Genomic DNA, 7,325 nt, shown 5'->3' with positions numbered 1-7,325 from the left:
AAAAAAAAAAAAAAAATAATGAAGAAGAACTTCTGCGTAATAACTTTTTCTGGCAAAAGTGATAGTTCCAGAGAGGTTGCAATGAGAAGAGCTTCTGCGTAATCACTTTTTCTGGAAAAAGTGAGCATTCTAGAGAGTCCTCCAAGAAGAGTTGCTGCGCGTATTCACTATTATCCACAAAAGTGAACACGCACAAGAAGGTAGCCTCTGCGTGTTCACTATTTCTAGCAGAAGTGAACACGTACATGACATTAGTAAGGGAAGCTTTTGCGTGGCTACTATTTTCAATAAAAGTGAACACTTTGAAGTGCGCGTGGATACTATCACCAGCAAAAGTGATCACACGCAAGTGGAAAGCAAGAATTAGCCTCTGCGTGATTACTATTGCTGGCAAAAGTGATCACGCCAGCAGAGCGGGAATTCTATAAAAGACAGTTAGCTCAGGAATTTAGTAGTTTTTGTTCATTTTTCATTTTCCATTTGTTTTTGTTGTTGAGAGAGTCAGAGAGGGAGATTGAGGATGAACACCAAGCTTTATTTCTTGAGGGATCAGATTGGAGATTGGCTTGAAAATGTTTCTTCTTTGTTCATTCTCTTCTCCTCTTCTCTTCTCTTCTCTTTTTGTAATGTTTGCTTAAACTCTTTGTGGTTAGGAACTGTGAATCTGAAATGAAAATGTTGAATTGATCTTGGATCTGAACTTTGAGTTTTGGATTGGATTGAGTGATTGATTCTGCTATTAAAGTAGTGATTGAATGGAAATTTGATCAACTAATCATAGAGGAACTCTTATAAATGAGAATTGAATTTGTTTCTCAGATCTGAATTAATTGCCAAGGTTATTGGTTTCTTAGGGATAAGATATCTTAATCTTGCAATCTTTTGGTTTCTCAAACTTAATGCAGCATTTGATTGGATTAGATCGAAGGGATTAGAGTGATTTGATTAGATGCTAGATTCATTGAGGCAAGGGATTGTCCTTTGATTAATATAAAGTGAAACTGATTGTCATTCCATCTAAATGCTTGAAAGTTCAGAACTTTATTGATTCAATGTTGAAGTTTTGGTGAAACAATTTCCTAACTACTCTTTCTACATCTGTTTACTATACACTTTTGTACTAACTGTTCTGTTTTACTTTCTAATTTCATTTTTGATACATTCATACCAAATCCATCTGAAATTTGTAAAGCTCAACTAACTGTGATCTTGTGATGTGGTAATTGAGAACTTTATTCCCTGAGGACGATACTTGGAACTCAATTTGATTCTAAGATTTTTTATAACTTGCTACAACAACACTAGTACACTTGCTAGTCAGTTTACTTTCAGTGCAACAACAGTTGTAAAAGTAACAAGTTTTTGTCACTGTTGCCGGGGAATAATTTGTTTCAATATCATTAGTAACAGGAAAATAACTAGATTGAGCATTTGTATATTTTCTGTAAATATTACATTACATGTGCAGTTTTCTATTTTCATTATACTATATCTGTGTTTAGTTGTATATGCGTGGAAAAAACAAAAATAAATCTACTCTTGTCTTTGATCCTGACACTGATAAAACTCTTAGGAGATTAAGAAAAGAGACTAAAGCAGAGAAATCTTTAGGAAGTGATAGTGATCTAGAGGTTATACATTCTCCAGAATTTCAAGTCACTCCTTTTGCAAATAGGAAACATTCACCTTTTAGACAACCCATTCCAAAAGTTGAAATGGCAAAACAACATAGAATGAGAACACTAGGAGATTATGCAATTCTAGATATGCAAGGCTATAATTCTTCAATTGTTAGACCAACCATTCAAGCCAATCATTTTGAGATAAAACCAGCCTTACTTCACCTAGTGCAGCAGGACCAATTTTCTGGTGGAATTTATGATGATCCTAATATGCATATTTCTAATTTTCTGCAGTTGTGTGATACTATAAGGATGAATGGAGTAAGTGAAGATGCTATAAGACTGAGGCTATTTCCATTTTCTTTAAGAGACAAAGCCAAATGTTGGTTACAAGCACAGCCTCAGGGAAGTATCACCACATGGACTGACTTGTGAATAATTTCTAACAAAAATATTTTCCTCCCTCAAAAGCTGCTAAGCTGAGAGGAGAAATAACATCTTTTGTGCAGCAGGAAGGAGAATCACTTTATGAAGCATGGAAAGATATAAAGAGTTACTGAGAAGATGTCCACATCATTGTATTCCAGAATGGATGCAGCTGGAAACTTTTTATAATGGAATGAATGTAGTAACTAGAACTATGATTGATGCAGCTGCAGGAGGATCTTTGAGCATGAAATCCTTGGAAGAAGCCCAAAGAATCATTGAGATGATGGCTTCATCCATGAATCAGAATTTCAACTTGAGGAATACAAGAAGAGGCAATGAAAATGAAGCAAAGATGATGGAAACTTTTCTTGCACAGAATCAGCTGCAGAACCAATTATTTTCTGACCAAATAGCAGCTTTGACTTAGCAGATTCATAATTTGCAGACTGGAAATGTGGTAACAAGTCAGTTGACATACAATTTTTGTGGAGGAATCATGCTAATGGTGCATGTGATGTACCTACACCTGAACCACAAGAGCAAGTCAATTATATGGGGAATTATCAAAGACAGCAACAATCTTATCCCTAACAATCATTTCCTCCTGGATTTCAGTATTTCTAATAATAGGAATCAACAATTTTATAATTGGAATCCTTAGAATTCTACAATGAAAAAACACTAATACATCTCTTCCATTTTCAAATGCAGGAAATCAACAACAACAACAGTACTTTCAAGGAAATTCTTCTACTCAACCTCAAAGGAGTCAATATTTAGCTAGAACATGAGTGAAAGAATGAACGAGATTGAAAAAATCTTTTCTTCTTCATTTTATGATTTTGGAGTGATCACTTTCACTAGCGAAAGTGATCACTCAGAGGCTGTTCTTCAATTATCAACTTCTTTCCTCCAATTTTTGCTACTTTTCTTCTATTTTTCCTTTGATCATCCAATCCTCATGAACTTAGCTCAGAATTCCCTACAAAAGCATACTTGAAATGTCACTTTTTACATAGAAAATCAATGAATTTTAAAATAACTATGTTTAAAAGTGACATGCAACATTTTATTAATTTTTTAAGGGTTTTCTACTATTTCTAGCATGTTTTCTTTATTAATTACACTAAAAACTATTGTAAAATACTAGTAAAATATGGATTCATCACTATCACAGCTATCATCCTCACTAGCAACTTCACACACGGGCTCAACAACATTTTCGTTGTCATGCTTCTGTGCTTCCTCCTCAATAACTTGTTGCACCTCCATATGCTTTAAATGTTCAACCTACAACCTGCAAAAAACACACAAAATAGAAACACAAAAAATTAAACTTTATAAAACAGAGGGTGTTCTATAAAACAAAGGGTCATGGGCGTGAGCTTTGTCAAAGACCCACTTACCAAAAACTATTCAGCTTAAATGCAAGACCCTGGGTTTTCAATTTATATTGCTCCACCTTTGATAGGACTCATGTATCACTCAAATGAGAAGTGGGACAGCAAACTCACACACAGTAACGCAGAGTGTAAGACGAAAATAGCGTGAATAACAAATAACATGACAAATATGTGTTTTAGCAGAGGAAGAATATTGTGGGATTGAAGAACTTCATATTTCTAGAGAGGAGGAGGACGAAAAAGAAGAAGAAGAAGAAAAACAAAAACAAAAAGAAAAAGAAACCACAAAGAACATGTGAGAGGAGAAGTGGGAGAGACGAAGTGACACAATATCACGCTCAAATGAGAAACAACACCCAAATACCCAGGAGTAGGCCGCAGGAGAGGAAGGGGAGGAAGAAGAAGAAAAAGAAGAGAGGAGGAATCAGAGGTGGGAGACTTTTTTTTTTTTTAAGTTTGGTTAATGAGTTTAGGTAGCATACTCACGTGTGTAGAATAAGTAACATGCAACCTTGTATTTGGGAAGTGTTATTATACGGTGTTGGGTATAGACACCAAAGCTGGGTGTTTTAATAGCATTATTGTATACTATTACTAGGTACTCTCTTTCTCTTACATTTTTTTTGGCTTTTTATTTTTAATTTAAAAAATAAATAAATAATTAATCATATACAAATAAGTATTACTATATATATATATATATATATAAAAGGGTGAGAGAAATTTGTTATTACGGGAGGTAAGAGACATTATGAAAATTAATTGACAAAAAAAATAAGAAATTAGATAGTGGAACAGTAACATTAAAGCTTTTTATTTAATCAAATGGTGATTATTAATACTTCTCACCTCTCATGATAATAAACTATTCTCACTTGAAATACTCCATATATAAATAAGTATAAAAACTCTTATACTCAATCTGAACTTTTCATTTAACTTATACATAATTGGTCACTAACTGTTAGATGTAAGTTAAATAAAAAAACTTAGATCAAGTATAAGAATTTTTGAATTTACATTAGTGTGAGAAAATCAGTGATATATACATACATATATACATATATATATGTATCTCTTTCTAATTCTGCCTGTTTATTGACATAAAATGCAGAACAAATTTATATATGTATATATATGTATATATATATATGTGTGTGTGTGTATAAGAAATAATTCATTCATTTTAAGAGAAACTCATTAAATAATAAAATAAATTTTATTAATTTAATTATTAAATAAGAGTTTATTACGTTAAGTTCACAAAATTTTATACAAACTCAAAAAAATTATTTAATATTTTATTAAGTAATTTTATTTTAATATATAGTATAGTTTTTAAAATACAAATAAATCTTATCATTAAAATTATGTTTATAAATGTTTAATTTATTTAAAATTTTATAAAAAAAATCTTATTGTATATGTTTGAACTTTGAAGATTAAAGGTGTTAACATGAGACTCATTATAGAATGAGTTCTCATCGAGAACAAGTTCTTGAGTGTAGAGCAACACTTGTGTGCCAACAACCCTAACACTCACCTCTCTCATTGGATTGATGTGTCACTTGTAGACCTAAACATAGATAGATTTAGATAAATTTTGTTTAAAGTTTTTCATTCTTTCATGATGGCATCTTATATTCCACTCCTTCGATCGTTGAAGTATATTTCATGAGTTCACCAAACATATTGACCATTTCATTTATCCAAAACTACCTTGAAGCAAATGAATGCATTCGTCATTTCTATGGTGAAGTGTTTATATCTTTGAGATAACTTTTCAATCAATTTAAGAAGATTGCAATATGAAGAGAGAGAAAGAATTGTAATGTATTCTTACTGAGTTTTAAGTTTTTCTCAACTTTTTATATGATGGCATTTTTCATGTATATCAAACTCGTGCATTTAATTTGCATACTAATTTAACATGTGAAAATCAAGATAAATCTCCATTATGCATCATGATCAACAAAATTGAATCATAAAATAGCAAAATAAAGTAATATAATCCACAAAATGTGATTTTACATCATGAAAACAAAACAAATCCTAAAAATAAAAATTGCATTTTTACCAATGCTCCTTATCCCTTACATGTTTAGCCTAGACCTATTTAGCCCTATTCTCCTATTTTGTTGGTCCACTTTCTTATAAACTCGAGGCATGTGTAATAACGATGCTTTGATAAGTTGATCCTTAAGAACCTTCTTGTGCATAAGATTCAACTGTTCATTTCCTTCACTCACTTGCAACTTGAAGTGTTGTTAGTGGATAAGCCAAAAAAAGGCATTATTAAATAGTTAAACAAAATAGGAATTATTTAATTGGTATCAGATGTGTGGCATGAAAAGAACCTTATTCACTTCATGCCCATAGTTTGACAATATCACTCTATTGAAACAATCTTGACTAAGCAATTTCTTATGACATAGACATTCAAAGTATTCTCTCTCAAGAAACAACCATCATTGTCTTATAATCATGTAAGAAATATTGTAAACAAAGTTACTAACCTCTGTCAAATTATATAACAATGTGTAAAGCTTATTTGGGTATTAGATATTTAGCAAATTATTTAATCATATGCATGAATTATCATGTTAAAATTTTAACAAGACCAATTACTACTACAACCGCTTTTTTTTCTTACCTAAGTAGACAAACTAGTAGGTAAATTAATATATAATTTTTTACTACTAACATTGGCCTTCATCCACATAAAATAGTCTTGTTGCAAACGTATGTTTAACTCTTAGGTTAGCATCCAATTGCAAGTTTATCAATATTTGTTGAGAAAATTATCAACATTATTTGATCTCTTACAAACACCCATCAAATTGTACTACTACATGTTAGTCAATTTGTACTCATCCATTGAGTAACTTGAGACTAAATTATGTCATAATAGTTAACATGTGTTAAAATAAATTATACAAACAAATTACAATACAAGTAAATGTGTAAATTTAGAGGAACGATGTAAGAAAAAATAAAATAAATCTTACATAAAAGAAAAGATACATGTCTTATAGCAAATTATAACAATTTCAACGTGACTTCTTACTATTATGTATAACTCATTAGTTACCTACAATTATTAACTTTCTCAACCAAGTTATTCATGACAATCACGATCTATATTGTCAAATTAAATAATCTTAAATTGAGTTACACATAATAAAAATATAATTATTAGGGTAAAAATAGGAATTAAGATAAGAAGAAAAATAATAAAAGTAAAAATAGAATAGAGATAGAAGATAATGTCACAGTTGCAAGATTGATTAAAAGAATCGATTGGCATAAAAGTTTTGGTCACTTGATAAAATTAAGAAAAATTGGCTCACTCAAGAACTTAGATTCATTCATTCTCACTATTTAATTTTAAATTGTATTTAAAACTAATTAAAAGTATGTTTGCAAGAGTTTATATATGTTTAATGCTTATAAACTAACACAAACACAACCCTAATAGGCTTCTTGTGCTAACAAACCTAAATTCAAATAAACTAAATAAAATAACAAGTTTTTATCCTAAATAAAAGTTCAAAGTAAGTAATGACTAATATTAAAATAAATAAACTAAATATAGTAATTAAATCATAATAGGCCATTGGAGTCCAAGTTGTATAAGCATATGCAATTAACCATCTTAAGTTCTTCTAACTCCAAATTGGGTCTACTTTCAAATAAGGCAGCAATCATCTTCTCTATGTTTTCCTTTATCCTCTTTGTCTTTACCCTTGTCATTGGTCCTTGAAGCTCTTTCAATACCTTCAAACATTTATCTTTAATGAGTTTTCTTTGATTCTCATCAATTATCAATCTTCATAAATAATTATTTTTTACTAAACCCTCATTTTGGTCC

At 30.7% G+C, this 7,325-nt stretch overlaps 1 non-coding gene across 1 annotated transcript; it reads right to left on the bottom strand.

The window, feature by feature from the left end:
• Positions 1–2,098: 2,098 nt before the first annotated feature.
• LOC113868226 lies at positions 2,099–2,204 on the bottom strand. Its single transcript, XR_003505250.1, has one exon. It is a non-coding gene; the product is annotated as a small nucleolar RNA R71 (small nucleolar RNA).
• Positions 2,205–7,325: the final 5,121 nt, after the last annotated feature.

This window comes from Abrus precatorius, unplaced genomic scaffold, assembly GCF_003935025.1.
Source record: "Abrus precatorius isolate BTA unplaced genomic scaffold, Abrus_2018 Scaffold5, whole genome shotgun sequence".
NCBI classification, from domain to species: Eukaryota; Viridiplantae; Streptophyta; class Magnoliopsida; order Fabales; family Fabaceae; genus Abrus; species Abrus precatorius.
The sequence above is the reverse complement of the archived record's forward strand: the minus strand, read 5'-3'. Positions and strand labels throughout refer to the sequence as shown.